Source organism: Macaca fascicularis, chromosome 4, assembly GCF_037993035.2.
Source record: "Macaca fascicularis isolate 582-1 chromosome 4, T2T-MFA8v1.1".
NCBI lineage: Eukaryota > Metazoa > Chordata > Mammalia > Primates > Cercopithecidae > Macaca > Macaca fascicularis.
This window is the reverse complement of record NC_088378.1, coordinates 17,426,256-17,452,635: the sequence shown is the minus strand read 5'-3', so window position 1 is coordinate 17,452,635 and position 26,380 is coordinate 17,426,256. Positions and strand designations below refer to the sequence as shown.

Genomic DNA, 26,380 nt, shown 5'->3' with positions numbered 1-26,380 from the left:
ATAAAAATGAATTTGGGAACGTACTGTTATGGAGTAATGAAGAAAATTTAGGAGTGACTTACTACATAAATAAATAAACTATTTGTGGCATGTGAAGGCCAAATGATATCATGGAGATGGTTTTATCATAACTGGTTAGAGAGAAGTAGTGGTACTTTGCGGCCTTCCCTTGTCACAGAGAAGTGCAGACATGCTGAACTGAAAAGAGCCCCACCCGAAACAGGAGGCAGGATACTCATGATATGCAGGCTGTGAGGAAATGTCAGTTGGGGATCTTGCCTTTATATGTGTAACAAGGCATTTTAGAAAAGTGCAACAGCAATAAATGCAAAAGTAAATACAATAATTTTTTTAAATTTAGTGATATTTTTACATTATTATATTTTGGGATTCACTATTGAATTTTATTGACAATGGACCGATGTAAAAATAAGTTAATTATCAAACTTTTCTCTTTTGAAAGTGATTGTACAACACTGAAGTTTGAGGAAAACTGATATAGGGAAATTCAGTTTAATTTAGATTCACTCTTGGACAAACTGTAAAAGCTGCTTGAAATATGCAAATAAGCAAATCTAGATTTCTTCCCTCCCTTCCTTCCTTCCTTTCTTCCCTCCCTCCCTCCCTCCCTCCCTCCCTCCCTCCCTCCCTCCCTCCCTCCCTTCCTTCCTTCCTTCCTTCCTTCCTTCCTTCCTTCCTTCCTTCCTTCCTTCCTTCCTTCTTCTCCCTTCTTCTTTTCTCTCTTTCTATTTGCCCCTCCTCCACTTTCTTTTTCTCCTTCCCATATCCTCTTATGAAAGTTGAGACTGGCAAGATAACAATCCCTTTTTAAATTCTGGATAATACAGATGCTTATTTAGCAAGCTAAGAAAATTTCTAACACAAATGTAAAATACATTTTATTTTTTCTTATATGTTCTAATTTAAAGGATCAAGAATGGTGTGAGTTTCAGGACGTTTGGGCCACCTTATTTTTTCACCGACTTAGATCTTAGTTATGTGAAGACACAGTAAGTTGATATGTAATTACAGTTCATTATGCTTCAAAGATCCAGGTGTTCCTGCAATAACTTACACTGAAAGACTTAACTCTTTAAAGAGCTAAATTTAGCTCGATGAATAATGTTTGAGAATACACGTGTACAGGACACTGTACTAAACCCTGGGATAACAACATAAACCAGGGGTTTTTTCAGCCACTGAGCAACTTAAAATCTGATATGCAGGCTACATATATTTTCCATTAAAATTTAACATATTTGTGTGTTTAATGTTATGCTACTATTGTTTTATCACTTAAAAATCTTTTCAGTCTTTTTTACTAGAGTTCAGAGCTTATGAGAGATACATTTCTATTTTACTAGTTTCACAGCATGAGAGAAGTGGCATCATTATCACATACGACATTTTTTGTAAGATGAAAATATCCTCAGACTGGGACTCCTGGATAAACTGAAAGTAAAATAAGTAAAAAGTAAAACTGTGATGAAAGAGGTTTGAATCCAAAACAAACTTATTAGCCAGTGTTGAATGACAAATGATAACAGCGTTATGTCCTTTCCAGGGCTGGTGGCAGGAGGTAGGAAAGTGTGGAGCCCAGGTGAGAGCATCAAAGGTCCAGGCAACCATGGGTGGTGAGAGTCACTCAAGAGATTTTCCTGAAACTTCTTTCATCTCTGCATTAAAAATAAATAAGCAAATCCAAATGGCACAGAACTAAAAAAATATTAAAAGAACAAAAACTATAAATGAAACGTTAAAATCATATGGCCTTTAATTATTTTACTTTGATTTTTAAAAAGGATGCTCAATATTCATGGAAAGAGGAGTATATAACTCACTTTTAACACATGATATTGTAAAATGGTTATTTCAGAGGCACAAAACCAAACCAAACCAAAAAACCACCTTCCTGCTACTTTTACTTAAACATGTGATAGAATGTGAAGAAGGGCAAGGACATTTGCAGGCAGAGTGAAAGTAATGGGCCTACCATACCATATTCTCTTTTTTCTTTTCCTTCCTTCCTTCCTTCCTTCCTTCCTTCCTTCCTTCCTTCCTTCCTTCCTTCCTTCTTTTTTCTTTCTTTCTTTCGTTCTTTCTTTCTTTCTTTCTTTTCTTCTTTCTTTTTCTTTTTCTTTTTTTTTTTTGACACAGTCTTCCTATGTCACCCAGGCTGGAGTGCAGTGGTGGAATTATGACAATCTTGAACTCTTGTCTCAGCCTCCTAAGTAGCTAGGACTACAGGCATGCACCACCTTGCCCAGTTAATTTTTTTTTTTTTTTTGTAGAAGTGGGGTCTTATTATGTTGCCCAAGCCGGTCTTGAAGTCCTTGACTACAGTGATCTTCCTTCCTCAGGCTCCTGAAATGCTGGGAGTATAGGTGTGAGCCACCACACCTGGCCCTGTATAATTTTTAGATTTGAATTTGTAAAGTGTGTCTTGATGGATACTAGCATCATGGGAAAAAAATCTGGGTTCAAATAAATTTGAAAAACTTTGGACTCAAGAAAGTTAAGCAGACTTCTTTCCTGCAGGACTTCCTTGAGACTTTAACATGCGGCTGTGCAGTGTAATTCCCACAGTGTAGTTCTCCAAGAGTTGACCATGATGTGCTGCATCCCAGAAATGCTTTTGGAAGAGCTCACAGGGAAATCGGGTCCTTGGGACACAGTTTTAGAAAATCGTATGTTAGTATTGAGCATGTGAGAAATGCAATTATTGTTCTTTATTTTAGAAGAAATGAGTGTATCTCCTATGGGTTCATCATGGAGCTGAGCACTTGACACGTGTTGCCTCATTGTATCCTAATCTCTGTGATGTAAGTGACATTATTCTCTCCCTGCCACATCCCTCTCTACTCTCCCCTTCCCAACTTGTAGATTAGGAACCTGAGGATCTGAGAGGTTAGATATATTGTCCTAATAAACTGGTAAGATTTAGGGTTACATTAAAATTATTCATAGTTCCTTAAAGGCTTGAATATTGGAAAAGCTTGAATTGCAATTGAAGACAAGGTGAATAAGAAATGGATTTAATCACATACTAGGGTCATCGCTTAATTCAAGGAACACCGCTGTGTGAGACTTTGGTAGTGCAGTGAAGATGTGACACCTTCTTAAGAACTTAAGGTGTGGTAAGAAAGGCAAACCAAACCCTTAAACAACTCATTTCAATGAAATATGGTAACTGATTAAGAAAAGCACACAAATCTCTTTGCATTAGGTAATGATATTCTCTCTCTTTGAAGTCTACAGCGAACCAGTGTCCTCATTCCCACCCTTCACACACCATGAGCATCGAGACTGAATTCCAATGCATGTTCCCCGTGAAACATTTTTGGGGCACCCCGGTCTCCTTCCTTGTTTAGAATTAATTGCCCTCTACACCATGCTTCCATGGCACTTTCCTTTTCCTCCATCAAAACTCTCATTTTCGAAGTCTGAATTCCATTATAATTTGTGGTCTATCTGTTTTATCTTCCTCCCAAATTGGGAGTCTCCTTGGAGATGACATTGTCTTAGATGTTCTTACATCCACCACTTATAGTGCTTTGCTGAAATACAGCGGGTCCTCATTACATGCTTTTGTTTGGTAGGTTGCATCTTTGTTTTTGAAATAAAATAAACTTTTTTTAAAGTTAAATTTTACCATTGTTTTAAAATCATTAATAATCTGAACTGTAGCATCAATAAAATGCTTTGAGGCAAAAAAAGGGTAAATTTCCTTCCAGGACTTTTATTTATTTATTTATTTATTTATTTATTTATTTAATCTTCCATCGTTTCATCATTAAGTTACAGCATTCACGGAGAAGTCAGAAGGAGTGAGGCATAAACTATCTAGATCATTAGGAAACCCATAAAAGTCTTCTCATGAACTAATAATCTAGTTAGTTTCCCAGGCGATTTTAGCAATTACGGAGATAAAATGGAATATTAGAAGGAAGTTCCCTATAAGCGGTTAGTACCCGGTTTTTTAGAGATCTTTAGTTATAGAAAGTTCCAGGACCATCTAAGTCAAGGCTGGGGAAAATAGGATTATTTTAGTCAGCCATAATTACATCAGCAAGAATATAAGTATATACTTTTGTCAAATTTTGTCCAGACTTTGTAAGATATTTAAATATATAGAAACACCATCATTATCTGTTTATGATTTGAAATTAGTTGGTTAATTAATAAAAAGGAGTTGAAGTAGAGTCACAGCCATGCTACATATAATTCTTGAACATTTAGGATAGAAGGAAAGCCTAATTATTTGTTCTTAAATGATCAGTTTTTGAAGTTTAAATCTATTATAAATCTCACATGTTTTAGTCTTTAAAAACTAGTTGACAAACAACTAAATAAACTATCTCAGGGTAATTATAGCAATAAATATATACAAGTAGGTATATAATCAAGTATATTATACAAAAATATATAATCAGTCCCTTTAAAAAAAAATAGGGATTGGAAAGGTTTATTAAACCTGTAACCATTTTGGATTTACTTAAGCCAAATTTTAAATCTAGATATTCTCTGAGAGAATGATTTAAAGCAGGGATAAGCAGTTTTTCTGTGAAGAGTCAGATATTAGATACAGGCTTTGTAGACCACATAGTCTCTAGAGCAGCTATTTAACTCTGCCATTGTAGCACAAAGACAACCAGAAATTATAAGTAAATGAATAGGCCTGGCTGTATATAAAAACAACAACAACAAAAACCTTTATAAAAGCAGGCAGTGAACCTGATTTACAACACTGATACTGCTATACGTCAATATCACCTGTGGGAAATGACAGAAAGTAGGAGTGGACATCTGTTGTTTTATATGCTCAAAACAACAGTTACCTTCTAGGAAATGCTCACTCCACACTCACACTATGATGCTGGAATTTGAACATTTTCTTTCTCCTGATTAAGGGGAGTCTTCCTTTCATTAGGCCTAAACTGTCACGAGTTGTATTTCTGTTTCTTGCTCTCAGGAGGTACTACCAGTACTAGTGAGAAGCTACCACTGAGTTATACATGAGGCTGGAAGTGATCAGGGGCACAGTGGTCATTCTTTTAGCTTACTTGGCTTGACTCAGCTGAACACTCCAAGTGTTTGCCTCAGGCCTTCGAATGAAGCTTCCTGAAGTTGTACAACGCATTGAGGCAGATGAATCTCTCAAATGGAGATGATTGTCAATGGGCAATCATGTCCCCCATGTTGCCGCCTTCAAAGGGCTATTCGGATAACACCACCTTTAGGGAGACATTTGGTGTGCTTTGCCTATGTACAAACCATAGGCTGTGAACTGGGCTTGAACATATCTCCACATTGTACTAAAACATACATCAGCTTGGCCATTCTCCAAGAGTTGTAAACATCCCCATTCCTCTGGGAGGCTTTTGTAAAGAAGAATTTTTTTTTTCTCATAATAGTCATTGGTTCCCTTTCACAATTCTGAGCAGCATAGTCTTTGGAAAAAGTTCAGCAGAAATGAATGGGAGACACCCCAAATGGGCCTGTATCTTCTTGTCACTTGGATCATCGTCTGCTCTTGACTGCTGTGAGACTCTTTCCCATCCTCTCTCCTGCAGATGGTATATTGTTGGTGTATTTCTGTTTAAAATGAAGCATTGAGCAACTTGAATCTCTTCCTAATTTTAGAGGAATGCTATCACTTGGTTATGGGGACTGGGTGGGTCCCAAATAAGATATTACTGGTCAACATTTGCTGACTTCTAAGTGCATACAGCTCAGCATGTTGCACATTTATTGAAACAACTCTGCAGCTTGTCAAGCTGCAATTAAAGTTCCTGCTGATTATTTCACTGAGCACTCCCACTGAAAACAATACTCTGGGCTGATGGGACAGAAACAAGCGACTAATGTGCATCCAACATGAGGATAACTAAAAACAAGTCAAAAATAAAAGCTGGCAAGGGCTCTAATTATTTGTAGGTTCTACTGTATGGTTATTTAAACATACTCTATTTAATGAGATCTGTCAGTCATAATTGGTTTAGTGGTTAAACAAAAGAAATGACATCTCTACTTCATTGAACCTGAATATGATTGCACCACATCATAACAAATGATGATTTATTAGGGAATTACCAAGTGTAAATATGAAGGTGTGCTATTTTATTTAATCCTTACAATAATCCTCTTAGGTCAACACTGACTCCATTTTGTGATGACGAAAACAGGTTTAGAGAGGTCCAATAACAAGCCTATGGTTACACTGGTTGTGAGGGAGTCAGCATCAAAATCTAGGTCAGTCTGATTCCAAAGCCTACTGTAGGCTGTAGATAATCTATAGAGGCACCAGAAATAATGCCTATTGCCTGAGAAGAACAGAAGTATCACTAATTTACTGACCTTTTCTAATGGGGACCATCTAAGACCAAGGTTACCCTATACTGGTGTCATGAAGTTTGCATAAATACATTTGCTGAATACATTTGTAAACATAAAACACACAGCTTATCTGAGAACCCTAAATTTATGTTTTATCATCTAGAGTAATAAATGTAAAAAGCTTTCCTCAGTAAATTCTCTCTCCTCTCCTTGCTCCTCCCTGAGGACATTTGGCCATATCTGGAGACACTTTTAGTTGTTACAAGTGGGTGGGGGCTGCTACTGGCATCTCATGTGTAGAGGCCAGGATGCTGTTAAACATCTGACAACACACAGAACAGCCCTTTCCCAATAACACATTTGCTCCCTAAAATGTCAACAGTGTGAAGTTTGAGCAACTCTATTCTAGAATGATCTGGGAATTCATGGCAAAACAGTGGAAAGATGAAGAACTGGACCAAGCAGAACTATACATCTCACATCTACAGAGAACACGATCTTATTTCTAGCAGCAATCACACATCACCCCCTTTAACACATGTTTCCCTCAGAACTGGTTCTGGTTTGTCATGAAAATATTGTTAGAAAGGTAAACTGAAAGCAAAGTGGAGTTCCAACCTTTCAGAGAAGAGAACATTGGCAGCCATGTTCTCTCTTCTTATTCTATGTTCTGGAACTGCTGTTAGCAGCCATGTTTTCTCTCTCTCTCTCTCTCTCTCTCTCTCTCTCTCTCTCTCTCTCTCCCTGAACATTTCTTTTCCAAAAAATGGCAACTTTCAAACTATGTCTCTTCTTTTGAAACACAGCATATGCTTGTTTAAACGCTCCATGTGGCCAGAGCTCCAAACATAGGGCTTTTCACATTTGTTTCTCATCATTTTTGACAATTAGCCTCCCTTATTTCAATAAACATCTCACTCTTAAAGAGTAGTTCTTAAGTGCCATTTATCTTTTCCTGGGTGGAGTAAAGATTTCCCATGAATAAGCATTTCACTTTTTTCTTTTTTCAAAATGTTTTTCCAAGTGTTTAGCTCTGTGAACAAACCTACAAGGCAGACAAAAAAGGATGTCGTGAGAGTTGAACATCTAATTCTTTAGTTTCCACATTAAGGAAAGCCCCCTGCCTCTGAGAACGGTCATGACTTAACACTGAGGATACAGTTTAGCGTCCATACAGGCTTGTTGGGCAATTATCCAGAATACAGAATATTTTAACATATCTTTATGAATACTTGATTTTAGTAACCTTTCACTATATTAACAATTTCAGAACTGGAAAAAAGAATAAGAGAAAGTTGAAATAATTGAAAGTTTTATTGGAAACAAACATTGACTGGTATACTGTTTCTTGTAGGGACCAATCAATTGAATCAAATAACATCATCATTTCTAAGGTTGGGACAAGTATGGAAACATATGATTATTTAACTGAGTTATAAATATCATGTTTTGGGTCACCTGGACATGGAAATTATGGAATCACATGAAGGTTATGGAATTATCAACTTAGGGGACTCCTGCTATGGTGTTTGAGATACTGCTTATAAAGCAGAAGAAAATTGGTTTACCAAGAGACATTAAAAATACTTAAGGCCCACAGGTATAAGATCAAGCAATAGTATTCCTACTTCAGTCTACCTTCATCAAACCCAGACAAAACAATGAAATCCACTCTTTCTACTTCCTAATTCTTCACTGTCCCCATAACAGAAGCATCTTTTGTGTTTATATTCCTTGCCCCCCCAAAAGAGAAAGTCTTCAATTCAAGACATAATGTTACCTTGACCTTATTATGAATGGGTACACAGAGCAAAATTTGCCTACGGTGGGCCCCCGAGTTGGCCCTGACACTATTCAGTGAGTGAAATGCTTTTAAGTTTATTAGCTTGGAAGGCCATTGGTTTAGACTGAACAATAATCTTTTTTTTTTATCCCATTGACCTGGCTGGGAAACAGGTTTTCTACATTTGTGTTGTTTTCCCCCACTAAATCAAAGTGTGTGTGTGTGTGTGTGTGTGTGTGTATAAATGTATAATAAATTATTATAAAATGTGTAATCAATTATATGACATGTAGCTAAACACAGACAAGAAGTATAATATGTATCAAGGCTGAACTTACATATTCTCCAATATACTTCTCACTTTAAAACTGATTAACTTTCCCAGTCTACCTAATAAGTTTCATTCTTTTCCTGTTCATCTGCAATCAAAAGGAGGAGACTGAAGCAGAAATCTAATCCTTTTATCTCTATTACACTGTGAATTTTACAAAGAGGTATTTTATAGTCTGGGTTTCTTGGGGTGTGATTTTATCAGTTTGTACAGCAGCTGCTCCTCCCAGGAGAAATTAAGTCTTCAGACTTCTGGTTGGCAAAGTCTTTGAGTCCTCTGCTGTGCTCCCCTTGGGGGAGGGAATTGTCTCAGGTTGATCTACAGTGACTTCTGTCACTGAGCAGTGCACTACTGTTCCAGGAGAAACTTGCCAGTTGGCAGCCAGACATGAGTGGTTTGGACAATTAGCAGACTTCTGTTCAGCACTTGGTCTTACTGACTATTGTAACTGCAGAGCAAGCATGTTACCTGGATGAGGTAGAAATTCAGGCATGTGAAGCAACTGTCCAGGATCCAATGACAACATCATGGTGGTCCAGGGGCAGTGATTTAGTCCTCTAGTCCAATCTCCGTAAGTCCTCCAAACATACCAAATACACAAAAAATTTAAGTCAAAACAAACAGTGGGCTGACTATGCTTACAAATTCAAAACAAATATGTGTCCTCTTCCAAACAGATTTTTGCCTATAAGCTCTTCTTACATTGAAGTGTGGAAATTGCCTATGCCAATGGTCTCGGAGAGAATATTCCTCAGAATAAAAAATAAAAAATTGCGGTTGGTTTTCAACTTGTTAACTGATATTTTTCTGGTAACACAGAGGCTTCTCATATTGTATGACTCCTGAACAAAACACTTCACAAAAGTGAAAAATCTACAGAAGTTTTACAGACTCTGGGATTTTAAGAAGTTGAGCAAATACTTGTCTGAATATATCTTGGATAACCAGAAAGGGCATTTAGGATTAAAATAAATTATTAATAGATGGTTGGTAAGTATGTAGAAAAAGAAGTGATGTTTAGAAATTGCGTGGATTCACTGAAAACAAATCCCACCAGGAAAACATAATTTCCTATTTAAATAAAATGTGTAAAGTGATAGATAAAAATGCTACAGGTACAGTGTTTTATTTTAGTAGGACATTTGACAGAGTTTCAGTTAAGGGGGCTGTTGTATGATGAAACAATCACTGAACTTAGAAAAGCTACCAACTCTCCCACTTACCCATTCTAAATGCATTGATAAGTCATGTAGCTCTTCTGAAACTAAGTTTTGTTTTTACTATGAAACAGACATATTATTTATGTATTTTCAACCTTATTCCAAAATTAGTGAATGCTTGACAGCAATGTTATATACTGTAGCCTGGATGAAACTCTAGTTAGATGGACTCACAGTGAAATAAAGAACTAGGCTCAAGGACTAGTGACCAATGGATGAATGTCTACTTTAAGTGCAGGTTTTAGTGGATTTCCTATGCAACTCTAAATTTTATGCTGTTTAACATATTATTGATATATTTTATAAAGATGTACCAGTGATAATTTTTAAAGCTGTACAATAATATGAAAGGATAACTTCCAAATATAGAATCAAATTATCAAGTATTTTATAGCTATAAAGCTAGACTTACAACACAATGTCAGTTTCATGACACATAGTCATACAGCTCTACCTTTAAATTACAAAATACCAGTAACATTATAACAGGATGGAAGCTGACAATAGCAGTTCAAAGGAAAAAGGACTGAAGAATTTAACCAAATATAAGCCAAGTGGAAGAAAAATTCAGCTGATTTTAGGAACTCTTTTCTTCCTCCACTTGTGCAAATATTCCACTTATTTCAATTAAACAAACTGTCATTGAATTTTATCATTCTTTGTCCTTGAGATACTCACATCTACCTAGGAGTAACTACACTCTTACGTGAGCTGTGCTGTGATAAAGGTGTGTAAGAAGGAATGTTGGAGCTGAGAACAGAACACAACAAACAAGACTTTTACTCAGGTGTATATACGTGTATGTGTGAGTGTGCTGGTATAGGTCAGTGCAAGCTATTGAGGCAAGGCTATGCAGGGTTGGGTCCTGAGAAACTGACTGGATTTATTCGGCTGAACCACATGGGGAAGGGCATGAGAGAGAGAGAGAAAGAGAGAGAGAGAAGGAAAGAGAGAAAGTCATGGCATGAGAGTGCATGACATGTGTTAGGAGTATTGAAAAGTTTTGTATGGCCAAAGTATACATTTGTGTGTGTGTCTGGGCTAGGTTATGAAAAACTCTTAATACAATAAACTGTTTGAACTCCATCTTTCAGGTGATGGAAAAAATATCACAGATTTTAAATTGGGGACATCATCAGGTTTGTGTTTGAGAAAAACAACTGTAAGGGCTCTGTGCTGCAATGACTGAAGTTGGAAACAGGGGAATCTGCTAAGAAATAGGTTAGTCTGGAGTTTTTGGTTGTAATCTAAAATGATCTATTTTGAGCATTGTGGAGAATTGATTGGCTCCTATATCCAAGAACAGAAGTAAAACTGGTCTTAATGACTTTTTAAGAAGCTGTGCCATTTGGAGTTTCTTTTCCATTTCTTATTTCTATTTCTTTCTATGTTAGCTTCCTTTTCTGATGCAACATTCTTTATTAGGCAAAATCTGTGATTATAGGCAGCTGTTCAGCCAGAGTTTAAAAAATTTCCTCTAAAGGCTCTGTTGGCAAGCCTTGGGTTGTATTTCAATCCATAAACAAATCACAAGGTCAAGGGATGGGATGTTTTGATAGGCTTGCAGCTCACCTGCCTTTTCAATACCTTTTCCAACTTCTTTTTTATTTTATTTTTTTATTTGAGACGGAGTCTCGCTCTGTCACCCAGGCTGGAGTGCAGTGGCGCGATCTCGGCTCACTGCAACCTCCTCCTCCCGGGTTCAAGCCATTCTCCTGCCTCAGCCTCCCGACTAGCTGGGACTACAGGCACCCGCCACCACGCCTGGCTAATTTCTTGTATTTTTAGTAAAGACGGGATTTCACCGTGTTAGCCAGGATGGTCTCAATCTCCTGATGCTGTGATCCGCCGGCCTTGGCCTCCCAAAGTGCTGGGATTACAGGCGTGAGTCACTGAGTCCAGCCTCAACTTCTTAATTGATAACAAAACTCTGAGTTTATGTAGAGACGTTGGGAACCAAACTTCATGCAATTGATCATGATTAATTTTAGCTAAGCATTACAATCTGGTTCTTTATTTTCCCAGTTTTTTTAATTTTTAATTTTTAATTTTTTTGCAACTGGAGCTATCCTCGAAACCTACTTACTTCCAATGAGATTCTAAGGAAAGTGTGTTGCAGAAGTTTCTAAGACACCGTTTTCTCTCTTGATAGAGGCAGTTGGATTTGGTTGCAGGCCCTCTTTCCCCCTTCTCCTTTTCTTCTTTCCATTAGAACAGATATAATATCTCGAGATGTAGAAACCAACTAGTACCATGAGTTAATACATATGTGGGAAATTCCAAAGGAATTGCAAAGACATAGGCCCTAATTTTTTGAGCCACTATAGCCAATGTGAACAAATATCTCAGTCTTGTTACATGACAAAACCTCTTTTTTGCTTAAGCTATTGTTAGACAGTTTTTGATTGCTTTTAGGTAAATATCTTTCTAAGGGTTGTAATACTTCTAGCCAAAATAATATGGTCATGGAGATGAAGCCACGCATGAAGTTGGCAACTACTATTCAGAGCATATGTCCAGCAGGATGAGGGAGAAGAATCGGCTTCCTTCGAAAAAGAAAGTGCGTGTAGCACAGAGGCAATCACGGTAGGAATCACTGTAAATGGGGCAAAATCCCAATGTGAATTTATTGTAGACATCTTTGGAAGAATCACTGCCTTAGCTCAAGAACTTTAAAAAGGGACGGTGGCAATGGGACTAGAGAGGAAAGAAAGTGTATGAGAGTCATAATAGAGGAAAAACTCAAAGGGACTTCATTCATTTTAGGTTTACTGTGACTTAGTGCTAAAGAATATGCTTAAGTAGAGAACAATAATGGCTAAAACCTATAAACAGGTGAAATTTTGGTCAGCAGTGATAGAAGTATAGAATCAAACTCAAGGAAATTTAAAGGACTAGCTATTTACTTATCTATCTTTTTCTATCATCATCACCATCATTTACCATCTAGCTTACTAGATATCAAGTTAATAATCTATTCTTTCTTCAAACGTTGCTTTTAACAAGATACAAATAATTAACAAAAAAGTGGACATAATAATTAGAGAAAGGAAAAAGGGCTGTGCACCAAACATGCCTGGCGTGAAGTTCAGTATACCTGCTTGGGTGGTCCACTGGACTGCTGGTCCAGTCATTGAATGAGGAATGAAGAAAAGGGGTTCCTCTTAAGGCTAGCAGATAACTAGGAATTGAATCCCTTATAATGTTCACAGTATGTCTATGCTATAAATGCAAACCAGATACCTACAAGAAGCACAACTATTTCTGATATGCAACCAGAGGGGTTTCTCCTAGGATCCTCAGAAAGGCTATCATGTAAATATACTTACAGTCAATCTGGGGACAGAAGTATTTCTCATAATATCCTTCAGTATTGGATGATGGTATAATACCAAGTAAAATTCAGTGTAAGCTTTCCTCTGGGTTTAGAGCCAGGTAAATTAATAGTCCTGCTCTACTCCATCATGGTCAAGTATGTCTGGGATGCTATGTTCATTTCCGGTAACTTGATTTTATAGAGGACAATAGCCAATTGTGCAACAGTCTGTACAGACTATATTCTTAATAGATGCTTGCTGAACAAATAAATGATAAAATAAATGCATGAATGGTTGCAGAAACCAGACATATCTTACGGTACAAGAGAGATCTCGTTCCTTTCAAATAGCTTATAGTCTAGTTATGGAGACAAAGTACAAAACTCACAGGAAATAGGAACATATACAAATAAAAATAAGAAAATGAACAACAATGAAAGCAATATCTTATGGTGATAAACATTGTTTGGTAAATTCTATCCATCTATCTCTCTGTCTATTATCTATCTATCTATCTATCTATCATCTATCTATCTATCTATCTATCTATCTAAACGAGTTTTCGAAATAAATGTTTGCTACATAAATTTGTGAAAAATGTAAAACATAACAGTATTTATTTTGATATTTCATTATAGTATATGATAGAAGAGGAAACAACAGGAAAACCAAATGGGAAAAGTAGAACAGGCAGAGATGAAGCTAGACCTAAAGTCTCCAAATGTATGAAAAATTATAGATTATGTAGGTCTTTCATAAATGAGTAAAACATAAAGCAAGCTTCCAGCATTTGTGAAGAATGACTCTTGGAAACAGATAGCATGCAAATGTGGTATGAGTTTATGTATGTATCTGATCCTGAGCCAGGAGCAGATTCCAAGCGTAGCCACAGAGCTGGTTGCACATGTGAATGTCCTGGAAAATCCAGCCCTAATTCTATTGCCCCAAGTGGCTCAGCCTCTGACTAAAATCTTCTTGGAAACATAAATATTCAGAATACTGCAGAAATCAGAGCAATTTATAGGATTGTTTTTCTAGAGAGAAATGTTTTAATCATTGTAGCATATCAGATTAGTATTCCACAAGAATTGGTCACCATATTCTAAGTAAAATTTTAATAGTATTAAGAATCATTTACCTTTCTTTTAAAGCATTTTAATAGTTTCCACCTTACTCAAACCCACAGTTTATTTTACAGGGAAAGAAAACAGAAAGAAAATGAAAAGAGTCAGCCATTAAGGGAGTTAAACTGAAGAGTCCAGCCACAAAATTCCAAGTATTTTAATGGCTATTTTTGGTTTTCCTTGGGTTTTGAAGAAAAATTTGCTACTTTTGCAATTTGAAATCAGATTAGATTGCAGATTCTATTATATTTAGAATCAGAGATTCACAAAGCCTTTGGGTGAGAGGAAGCTTTGGAAATCCCACCCCCAAGAAATCTTTTTCACCGGCTAGCTGCTAGGCCCTTAACCAATCTCCAGCCAAGCCCTTCCAGTGATAAGTACCTCATTACTGCACAAGTTAGTCCACCCCACTGTTGAATGTATCTGATGGCAAAAAAAAGTTCCTCTTTAAAAAAATCCAAGTGCTGTTCCCCTTTTCAGCCTGTGAATATTTGTGAGATTGTATTTCCCTTAAAACTCAAATTATGATGGCTTTGAGTCCCTATGAACCCTTGTGAGAAAGTCTCTTTTTAGATCATTTCTCAGGTACTTTCTATCCTGCCCAGAGTGCTGTTTTACACATGCTTCCCTATGGATGTCACCCAGATTTTCACCCTGGCCCTCTTGTCAATCTGCCGTGATACTGGCTGGAACTCTGATGGTTCTCATAAGACGGCTGCTCTGCCAGGCACAGCTGGCTGTGACTTAGAGCCACAGTTTGGAGCTTCTGAGCTTCGTTTTGCTTCCATTGTTAGCAAAGAACAAAATCTTCATGACATTCTCTATAGCAGAGGCTGTAACTTTCATTGAGATTTGTCAAAGGCTTGGGATCTTTTGCTATTAGATGTGGTTTCCCTTGAAGCCTGCAGGCCATAGGACTGTCACATAGTAACCCCCTCTATAACCCCAAGATTTTTCCATGCGGCAGGGTCAGTTTACCCTCACTAAACAGTGTCCTTCAGTCACCTAATTGCTAGGAAAAAAAAATTACCCTTCACACCAATCTCAGGCCTGCATAGCTCTATCCACAAACCTGCCTTCTTCTAGATAATTATCCCATGAGATCCAAGAACAATTATGGTAAATTTGCAGTAGCTCAGCATTAGCAATAATTTCCTATAGTATAGGTTGTTCAGTTTCAGATAATGCTAAGTAAAGGTCATTCTATTAGGAAAGGTTCTTGTTGCATCTAACAGAAAACAACTGTGGCAAACTTAAACAGGAAAGAAATTTGTATAGAAGGAAATTAGATGTAGAGGCTGCCTGGCACAGCCACCTCTGGACACTTACGCCAGTCATTACTGCCAGACTGTATATTTCCTTCACTGCCAAACCGTAAATGAAGGTTTGAAGTTTGCATGACAATGAAAGTGTATTTTTGCTATCTTATACAGAAGCCACTAGAATGTAGTTGCTGAGCATTTGAAATATGGCTAGTGCGTCTGAAGAAAATAATTTCTAATTTTATTTAGTATTAATTTAAATGAATTTAAATAGCCTCATGTGATTATTAATTATAATATGAGGCAACTCATCTCTAATCTATCGAGCTTTTTGTTTTGGAATTGTCAGTCAAAATTTTTCCAAGAGCCACTTTTCCAGGTGTAAAAAGTGCCACCTATACTTACATTTCTTGTCTCCTAGATCTCTATATTTGGCCTGTGGGAGAGATAACAGTATAGAGGTCATTGGTTCGGTATACAGCATCCTCTCCAAAAGCATTACCCACCAATCATTGGACTAAGATGGCTTTAATAGGCCTTTCCTTTGTTTGACAAGGCCAGAAGCCCCTGAATGATGGGGTCATTATAAGATCCGTGGGTCCTTCTATGTCCATAGGGATTCAGCTGAGTTTTATGACACTGAAGCCAGACTTTCTAGGTTAGAATTTTGGCTCCGCCACTTCCTTAAGTTTCAGTGACCTTAAGTAAGTCATTTATGCCTCAGTGTTCTCATGTGTAACAAGGTTATCATGAAAGTGTCTAACTCAAAATGTAGACAAATTTATGTAAGGCACAGAAGAACATCTGGCATGTAGTAAGCTCTCAGTGAATATTGGCTTTTAATGTCATCACTGCCACTGGCACCCAGATGATTTTGCAGTATGAGATCCAATGCATACTCATCAGTTTTCCTGTGAAAACAGGAATAGGTATGTCTACCAAATTACTGTGAGTCTTAATATAGACTTTAAAAGTTAAAGATGCCAAAAGACATTGTTAACTCCAATGAGCTGACTCTAAGAAAGACAGCTGTTACCTTATTAGATAGCTGAGAATTTGTTTAAAAATTTTACCTTCTAGAAATAAGTAATAAGTTGTTTGCTGATAAAACTTCTACTTCATATGTGAAATAAAAAAAAACTTGAAAGTCTTCAGATTTAGGGTAGAGAGTGGAAACACACACAATGATGGAAACAGTGCCAATGACAGTAATTTGTGCTGACTCCAAAAAGTACATTAGTGGCTTCAAAAATTATTTTTGTCATTATATTGATGGTTTCTATTTTTTATAAAAACAGAAACCAAAATGCAGAAAAGAACTCCAGCACTCAGATTAATACATGGAACACTACAGCGATGAAAGAAACTATGTTCGTCATGCATCGAGATGTGTTTTCATTCTTGAACTTTACTTGGACCTCACTGTGGGCCTTCAGCAGCCAGCATGTAGCACTATACAGTCCTGTCTTCTTTTTTAGACAAGTTTCTTTTTCTCCTTTGCAAAAAAAAAAAAAAGTAAAGAAAATACACAATAACGATAACACTAATCCCTCAACAATAATTTCTTTTCTAAAAAGAGTTCAAGAAGAAAAATAAAAGGATCTTGCTGTGTATATTTTGTATCTACATTGAATTATCTAGTCTTCAGAATTTTCCATCTGGTTTTAAAAACAAACATAACAGATTTTAGTTCTCTATTATGTTATAAGCAACAAGTGAAAGAGTTATGACTTACCCACAGGGGGGAAAAAAAAACCTGGAGAACTCACTTCATATGAGATCAATAATGCTGCCCTCATGCATATGTATATATAAATTTTGCAAGTCTTTTACACAGATGTTTCTCAAATGCCACTAGCTCATAGAAAATAACAAATCCTCTAGTTTTCTAGTAACCAAAATCAACAAGACACGGAATCTTCATCAGTCAAGAGCCAAGTACTTTGAAGTTTGCATACATGTGTTTAAACCTAAACACGTGTATTGCATAGTATTACTACCAAATTGGATATATTAAGGTTTACAACTTCATCGATGCAACTAAACAGTTTTATGCAATTTTTAGGATGATAGAAAGCTAGTGAAAAAAAGTGATGTCTAAACTGAGCCTTTACTTTTTTTGTTATGAATTTCCTAAAATAATATGATATTTTATATATATTTCAAAATAGGATGTGTGTCTTGAGTTGACTTTCGGATAGTAAAGATGAGCTTTCCTCAACACATGTGCCTGAAGGGTCCATGAATGATAGCACACATTTGTGAGACAGCTGGCCAAGGTAAGAGGGATTTATATTCATGCAAAGGCAGTATGTTCAAATCAGGATGAACCTACAAGTTCATACTGGAACCACATTTTACCCAACCATGTGGATAAATCTGAATGTGAAATACTTATATTTACTTGGATTTTCCACAATCCTTTTTTGAAATGAAAATCCAGAAAATTCTACCAATTCACCCAGAATTCTTTGCTTTGACATGGTAACTACTAGAATCAACAAGAAGTGCTATAGGTAGAGGTCAATTTGTCCTTGTCCAAGAAGACAGTCAAAGGACATAGTGGTAAAGAAACTAAGGAGTCCTCATTTCTCTATCTTCTTATGCTGAACTGCAACTTGATCTCTTCCCATTTCACTCTGTATTAGAGACATCATGTTGTTTATGTCATTAGGATATCTTTCAAAGACAATGGGCAGTGAGGTGAGACCACAGCAACCAGTGTTTCTTCTTCCTATCAATTTCTTCAGATGTAAACCCTAAACACAAACCTTCCAAAGAAATCTCATGTTAACTTGCCCTTTCCATTTACTTACAAATCTCTGCTTCTTCCTTCCTCGATCCTGTTTTTCACAAACACTTCAAGAGCTAGAACAGTCTCTTGTTAGTGAGGGAAGAGATTGACATGCTATTCAAATGAGTTACTATTCATTGATGAATGAGTGATGATGCTGAGTTGCATGATGAACTCAGCAATCAGTGAAGGTTACTGGGCTCATTTCCTTTTGTTTTGGAAATAATAAGAATACATTATCAAGGAGAATTATATAAACATATATTCTATTAAAACTCCAGGGACCTGGTAAAGATCCAACCAACAGAGAATTTTCTGAATAAACCATAACCTTGGGGCCCGAGAGGACCAAGTCCAAGCTTTCAAAACCAGACAATCAGACTCTCTTTTAAAGAGATGTTTATGTAATGTTTTAACAGTTATTTGGGGAGTAAAAGTTTTAGCTGGTTATGTGGCTATTTTCTTTGTAACACTACCAGTGGATTGTTTACCTAAATGCCTTATTGACTAATTCTTCTTTTTTCATATATCAAGATTTAGAGATGCATACAAACACCAATACATGCCATGCATGCAATTTGGTATGGTATCAATGTCACATTTGAGTGAGAATAGCTAATTTTGGCAATCATTTTGCAATCTGATCATGATTGACTTCTTAGGATTTTTCTTTTTTCTTTTTTGACAAGATCTCACTTTGCCACCAAGGCTGGAGTGCAGTGGCACAATCTTGGCTCACTGGAACCTCAACTTCCTGGGCTCAAGTAATCCTCTCACCTCAGTACCCCAAGTAGCTGGGCCTAGAGGCCTGCACCACCACTCTCAGCTAATTTTTTGTATTATTTTGGAGAGACAGGGTTTTACCATGTTGCTCAGGCTGGTCTTGAACTTCTGAGTTCAAGCAATACACCCACCTCGGCCTCCCAAAGTGCTAGGATTACAAGCGTGAGCAACTGCACAGGCTGCATACGGATTTTTAATTTTTAACACAGGCATTTAATCTCCAGTTTAACCATTACCTATTCTTGGGTAGGAATGAACCCCAGTGTAGCGCTTCAAAACAGAATTCTAAGTATCTGTGATATTCCTATTCCAAAAATATCCTCCTATTCTAAAGGAAAATATGGTCAAAATATTAAATCTATTCTTTAGAAGGTCACCTGAAGTTTACTCTTCATTTAACTTCTCCTCCCCCCTGTGCTCACTGCCCCATGCTGAGGACCTTTAGACAAAAGCATCATGGTGAATCAAACTTGCAGTTCAAACCCTGAAAGATACTTTATTAAAATGGACAACAGATGTGAACAAAGAAAAGAAATAGATCAAAGATGTGAACTCCATTCATGAGGATATTTGCAAATACAAAGCATGCAGATTTTTGTTATTTTTAACTTTCATCAATGCAACCTTCTGGGTGGAGGAGGAAATAACACTGAAAAATAAAAAAGGAGGGAGTATGCAATTACGAAACAGAAAGTCTTGTATCTGTGGAGTGGAATGGATTTAAAAGAAGACAACTCCACATACATTTGAGCATCTTATTTATGTAGACACTGATGGGGATGCTGATGGCACGGGCAGGAAAACATACCATGATCGTCACCTTCAGAAGCCCAGCGTTTAGGGGAAAAATCCAAATTACAAAATAACTATAATAAATGCCAAATGCAAAAATTCAGAGATACAAATTTTTTGTTATATATATTGATAGAAACCATTGATATACTTTTCAAGAAATATGAATTGTTTTCATAATTAAATAATAAACTGAGCAAACTGTAGCTATTGCATAAGAATTGAAACAATTTGGAAACAAAACAAGTAATTGTTGATTTTTATGATTTACTCTATCCTTGTGCTGGAGAATCAAAATGAAGTAGTTCTGTAGAAGCAGCAGCGGAAGACACAGATAGTAAATTTGGAGCCTGTGATTTTCAGTACTTTGCTGGATTGCTACTTACAGTCATTTCTTACAACTTTAAACTTGGCCATGTCTCTCATTCCTTACTGACCAATTAACATTCACACCATGAGTTCTAATGCCTTTTATTTGCTATTTGGCATTCTGAAACCTCAGTAACTACTAACACATTAGTACTGCTTAGTCCAAGCTTCACAATTCTTTCAGTGCAATTTGGAGATTTCTATTTAAACACATAGTGGGGTTATTGGGTACTTGTTTACATAGCTTTTATTTTTTAATAAAGTGTTAAGGCCAGGACAACTGTTAACTGAGTCTCAAAATGGCCTTTTAACAATGGAGAATGAAGAGAATAACGGCACTTATTTTTTTTCTGCTGGCTATTAAGCAGATATCAGGAGACTTCAGATAAAGAACTTTACCTTCAGTTTTCTATAAACTGAGATATAGAAGAAAATGGAGAAAATTATTCGGTTCTTCTTTACTTTAAAAGCCTACTTTTCATTTTAAGTAACATCAACTAGTTTAACAATAATAAATATTATTTATTTTAGAACTTTGAAAACATTCTAAGGTCTATGGGAAAATTTTGAAGTTTTTTTCTTTTGATGAGATTATTTTTGAGGGTAAAAATAAAGCTGTAGTTCTCCTTCCTGCACAATGATCTCAATTGGCAAAGACACCCAAAACAGGCCCAAAAGCCATCCAAATTCTAAATTGTAAAACAAATTAATTAGCCTTAAATGCTTAGAAATAAACAGGTCCAAACAGGTCCAAAAACTGCCCAAATTCTAAATCAGAAAACAAGTGAATTCGCCTTAAATATTTGGAAAACATATAAGTTACAGTCAGTCTACAATGTAAGTGAATCAAATCGTATTTTTATGCACTGGATTTCTTTTTGGTGGTGGACAGTCACACCAATTTTCATCAATGAAGCAAGTCTAAAAGTTGCTTCTAAAATTTTATTTGTCCAAAGTTAGGCCACGAAATGGAAGATAATTTTATTTTTTATTTCTCTTATTTTGAGGAGCTAGGGCTAGGAAAAACATACCTAAATAAATATAAAGAAACCGAAACCCAGTATTTTCTGATATTAAATTATTTCTATGAAAATGTAGATTCCATTTTAGAATAATCTGCTTTGTAACATGGCTTCCAGGAACATATTGTGCTAAAATTATGATGTGCCTTTCAGTAGTATTACTTCACAGATAAATACATTGCTTAATTGGAAAGGGTAACATCTAGCTACTTACCCTGATGAAATGACAAAGGACGTAAAGTAAAAACAAATCAATAACACTTCAGAGTGATCAAATCATTTTCAGAGTGAGTGGATGAATTCATAAACAAAATGAATTTGAAAAGGAAAGTCAGAACACAGGAAAACAGGTAGCTATTCAGGGTCAGGAGGCTCACAAAAGGAAGTTAGAGTTGGAATCCAGCCTAACCATCAAGTGCTTTTCATTGTTTATGACGGTGAGGAATAGAGTGAACAAGAGCATATAAAAATGACAAATATAAAAAGAGCCCACTTTTTTTTCCTAGTTACTTTTAACTTATATCTTCCCACCATATATATATATTTTTTAAATCCTGTTTGCCTACACATAATAAAATTGTCTAAAGTGAATGTAACCTGTTCTTTTCATATTCTTAGTCTGATGAATATAGCAATATTCCAAATAGTTATCCAGATTGAGGAGCTGGGATAGAAGGCAAATAATGCATCTCCATCAAGTAAGCCTTTCTATTAAAGTAAAAACACAGTTCAACTAAGCACTGCCCCTAGTAATGTAGTAAAAATTGTGAATTATGTAAATTCTAATGCATTAAATTAGAAATTGTTCTCTTTATTATGAGATATCATGGAAGCTGATTATAAACGACTGCTATTGAATGTTGAGGTGAGAAGATGAGACGACATGAGAAGATGAAATTTCTTTGAAGAATTTAAATTATGAAACACAGTCTTCATGCTTCTACACGATAAGAAACAGTTTGGTTCCAACTGCTTAAAGATAGGAATTGATCCACTGGTCTTTCTTGTCTCTGTAGTATGTTTGATTTTTTTGAATGATCTTAATACTTGTGTGCATTGTTTTTCAGTGACACATAAAATTGAAAAGCAAAAACAAAAGTTGGAAGTGAGAAAAAATAGATACTTTGTAAATTCTTATGTTTCATAATGAAACAACAATTATCAATAAAATAAGCAAAAATTTTTCTATTGCACATCTGTGAAAAGTGAGAACACCTTGTAAGTTTGATAGAATGTTATTTTGTCTGTGATTATAATAATAGAAAAATGACATATATAGTTTTTATGCCTTCATTTCTTTCATTTCTCTCTGTAACTTATTCTAATAATTTATTTTTATTGTATTTTATAAAAGTGTATGCGGTAAATACATTTAAAATCATAGACAGTTTGAGACGAACTGCTCTATATCTATGATTTTCAGACCTTAAGCTGCATATAAATCATCTTGGAATCTTGTTAAAATGCAGATTTTGATTCACCAGATCTTGGTGTAACCAGAGATTCTGCATGTGTAACAGGTGCTGTGTGACAATGACGTTGATGGTCTGAGGACTGCACATTAAATAAGAAGGCAATAGATCACTTCTGTCATTCTTTAGATAACATTTTTAGTTGTTATAGTCAACTAGACACTCTTACTTTATGGGCAGTCTTTAATTTTATACAAAGCATATAAAGAATACATAGAACTGCAGAACTGCATAGAAACTTCATAAGGTCAAGGCAATATCCCTGCAGTGACCACTGAGTCTCATGGGCAGGGTTGCTCCAACAATGTCTTCTGGGAAGTTCTGAGCTGGTAGAAGTGGACCCTGGTTTGAGTGGTGAGCAATCTGGTAGAAGTGGACCCTGGTTTGAGTGGTGAGCAATCTCAAGGATTGTTCAAAGAAAAAAACGAGGCCAACGGAACTTTGAAATTTGTCAGTAGTGATTCCCTGGGGACTTAATCCATGACCATTTCCCCTGATTTTTGAATGCAGCTTGAGTTAACGGAAGTCCTTCCACCCCACATTTCCACTAATGTAAACCAACCTGTTTTCTTTTTCTATAGAATTATTAGCATAAAATCTTTTAAGTATCAATGCAAAATTGGAGATTTAAGGCATCGTTTTCTGATGTATTCCTTATGTTTTGAAGTTAATGTGTGATAAAAGCCAGAAATATTATAATTTCTTTATGAAAAGTATGCAATTTAATAAGTATGGATGAGACCATGATGTTGAACTAATATAAATATGTCCCATAAGTTCTAGGTAGTTTGTAGGCTATGCAATGTTTGTACTATACTAAGTATATTCAGTTAAATGCAAAAATACAACCAAGAGAATTTTAAATGAAAAGAAATAAAAACAGAAGTATATGAAGTTTGCAAAGTGATAATTAAAGAGTAGTATTTCCTGATTGCAGACAGTATACAATGCAACATAAACAGAAAGTGGTTAGATAATGGCTTTGAATATGAACAAAGAAGTGAATGCAAATATAAAACTTATCCTAACATAGCATGATTCACATAATTCCAAAGAAGCACATTTTCTCAGTGTTACCACGCAAAGTTCTGTATGCCATCTTGCTCTATAAAATATATTGTTGTTATTCCATCTTCATACTTATTTGCAGTACTGTTTATTGTAGAAAGAAAACAGAAGGCAAATCCTAAACAAATATGAAACATTTAGGGAAAAAACCTCAGTTTTATTTTGCATATCATTTATAATATTTGAAGGAAAAAATGCTAATACTGTGAAGTAAAAAGGTGTTACTTTTTGTTTATCTTTTCCAAAGAGCTTTCTTCACATTTGTATACCTCACAAAACTAAACTTTAATAGTAATATTAACTGTGGCATACTACAATAATTCTGACTCTCAAAGCAAGCTTAAGAATCAATTATGGCCTAAACATTTATTTAAATATGTGTGGCTAGATATGGTGGCTCACACCTGTAATCCTAGCACTTTGGAGGGCAAAGTGAGAGGATCACTTGAGGCCAGAAGTCTGAGACCAGCCTGGGTAATATAGCAAGACACATCCCCTCCATCTCTACAAATTTTTTTTTTTTCACTTACCAGGCATGGCGATGTTCACCGGTAGTCCTAACTACACAGGCGGCTGAGGCAGGAAGATCATTGAGCTCAGGACTTCAAGCTTACAATGAGCCACAATGGTGCCACTGCACTCAGCCTGGGTGACAGAGTGAGACCCTGTCACTAAATAAATAAATAAGTATGTGTAAGTATTGAAAAAACTTACTTTGCTTATAGCAATTATTTGCTGTTATTTGAAGAGTACTTTAAAAATGATGATAAAATAATAGTAATAATAATAATAATGATAAAGATTTTTTAGTACCTTTATTTCTTTGGTAACTATAAAGTACATCCTCATTTAAGGAGGCCGAGGCGGGTGGATCATGAGGTCATCCTGGCTAACACGGTGAAACCCCATCTCTACTAAAAATTCAGAAAATTAGCCAGGCGTGGTGGCGGGCGCCTGTGGTCCCAGCCACTCGGGAGGCTGAGGCAGGAGCTTGCAGTGAGCCGAGATCACGCCACTGCACTTCCAAAAAACAAAAAAACAAAAGTACATCCACATTTAAGGAAGTAACACATTAACATTTCCAGGAAGGACATATGACATTATTCTTTCAGGTCTCCCTCAAAGTCAATTGGAGTTACATATTTTTACAAAATGTGTAAAATAAAATATTTTTTACTGCACGTGATTGCCTTTTCTTTCCAAGAGTAAATCAGTGAAATCTGATTATTAGCCAAAGCGATAGAGTGCTTTCTGTCAAGCCGCTGTCACAGATTCACACTGGGAATTAGGGAACACACAGAGTTAGCAAGTAAGAAAACAATCAACTGCCTACCTGTGTTCAATATTTTCATAGGATATTTTGAAATAGGGGAGGCCAGAAGAAATTGGAGGAATATTACGGTTTACTTTGACCTAGGATTTTAAAATATCTGAGGAAAAGAATACTTATTTTGGATTGAATAATAATTGTAATTTTATATAACCAACTATGCACCTTCTGTGTGTATGTGTGTGTATGTGTGTGTGTGTATGTGTATGTGGGTGTGTTTGTGTTTCTTCATATAGTTGAATAATCACTGCCCTTACTTTTAGGTAGCCTATAGGTATTTTCATAATTTAATGTTAAGACATAGCTTTCAAAATCTACTTTTACTGGAATTTATCCTTGATTTCTGGGGGAAAAAAAAAAAGCTATTCTTTACAGTAATCAAAGTCAGGTTGTTGTGCCTGTATCAATTTATATCTTTTGAGATCCACTGTTGGATTGGTAAGTCTTGCACACACAATCATTGTTTTAGAAAATGGTGGGATATCTTCTTGAGAATGTCATTCTGTAGTGACGAACTTAAAGTTTAATGATGTTTTCTTTTGACTCTTCTTCCAATCTGTCCTTCAATTCTCCATTTCTATTAACCTAGCACCTTGGGTGTTATAATTGCCATGAAAAAGATAGTTGAGGAAAAGACCACTGTGCATGATTAAGATAGATATTAACGTGGAAGAATAAGTGTCTCCCACAAAGTTTGAATATACCAACAGATGTTTTATTCATCAAATGACTAACCCTTAGTACGTGAAGATTTTTAGAAGTCAAGCCGAGGTTAACTGAGAATAGACTTTTAGACACAAGTTCTGTGAAGATAGTTCTTAAGCCCCGACTCTGCCAATTTTATCATCTTCCTCAGTATTTGTGATAATTGAGAATAAATTCTAGTCTACTGTTTATAAATCATTGACATAAAACATGTACTCAGTGAATAAATTGGACCAACCATTATTATGCATTGTAATTTTTCTCCATGATTTAATATTTTTTTTAGCTCCTATGGTATGCATTGTAATGATAAAAATCAGCATTCCACTTACATGAGGCAGGCTTAATTTGACTCAATATCCATCTGTGGTAAACATTTACATTTTCAAATATACCCCAACATTTGAGAGGAGAAGACAAGAATAAAATTGTATATTGGACATATGCTGTATGTCTAAATATTTAAAAGATATAAAACCAGCTATTAAACTGGTAATTAAATTTGTTTCAATCCTCTTATTTTGTCAAATATACTTATTCAAAAAAGAATTTGTGCAAAGCTATTATTTTTATATATTGTAATTTGAGAAGATGTCAAAGACTACTGGGTTTGTTACTGCACATATGTGGATACCCTCTTGATAAGCCAGGTATGTTCAGTGAGTAGTAATA

The 26,380-nt window shown here is 35.9% G+C and overlaps 1 long non-coding RNA gene across 3 annotated transcripts in view; it reads left to right on the top strand.

Annotated features, from left to right (window-relative positions):
• LOC102138858 (uncharacterized) overlaps positions 1-26,380 on the top strand; it is an 82,886-nt gene that overhangs the window by 19,627 nt on the left and 36,879 nt on the right. For 2 of the 3 annotated variants that reach the window (XR_012434397.1, XR_010586201.2), the window contains exon 3: positions 24,207-24,366. The exons of the other annotated variant lie outside the window; for it this stretch is intronic. This is a non-coding gene — a long non-coding RNA (uncharacterized lncRNA). The remainder of the gene's footprint in view (positions 1-24,206; positions 24,367-26,380) is intronic. 3 annotated transcript variants of the gene reach the window in all.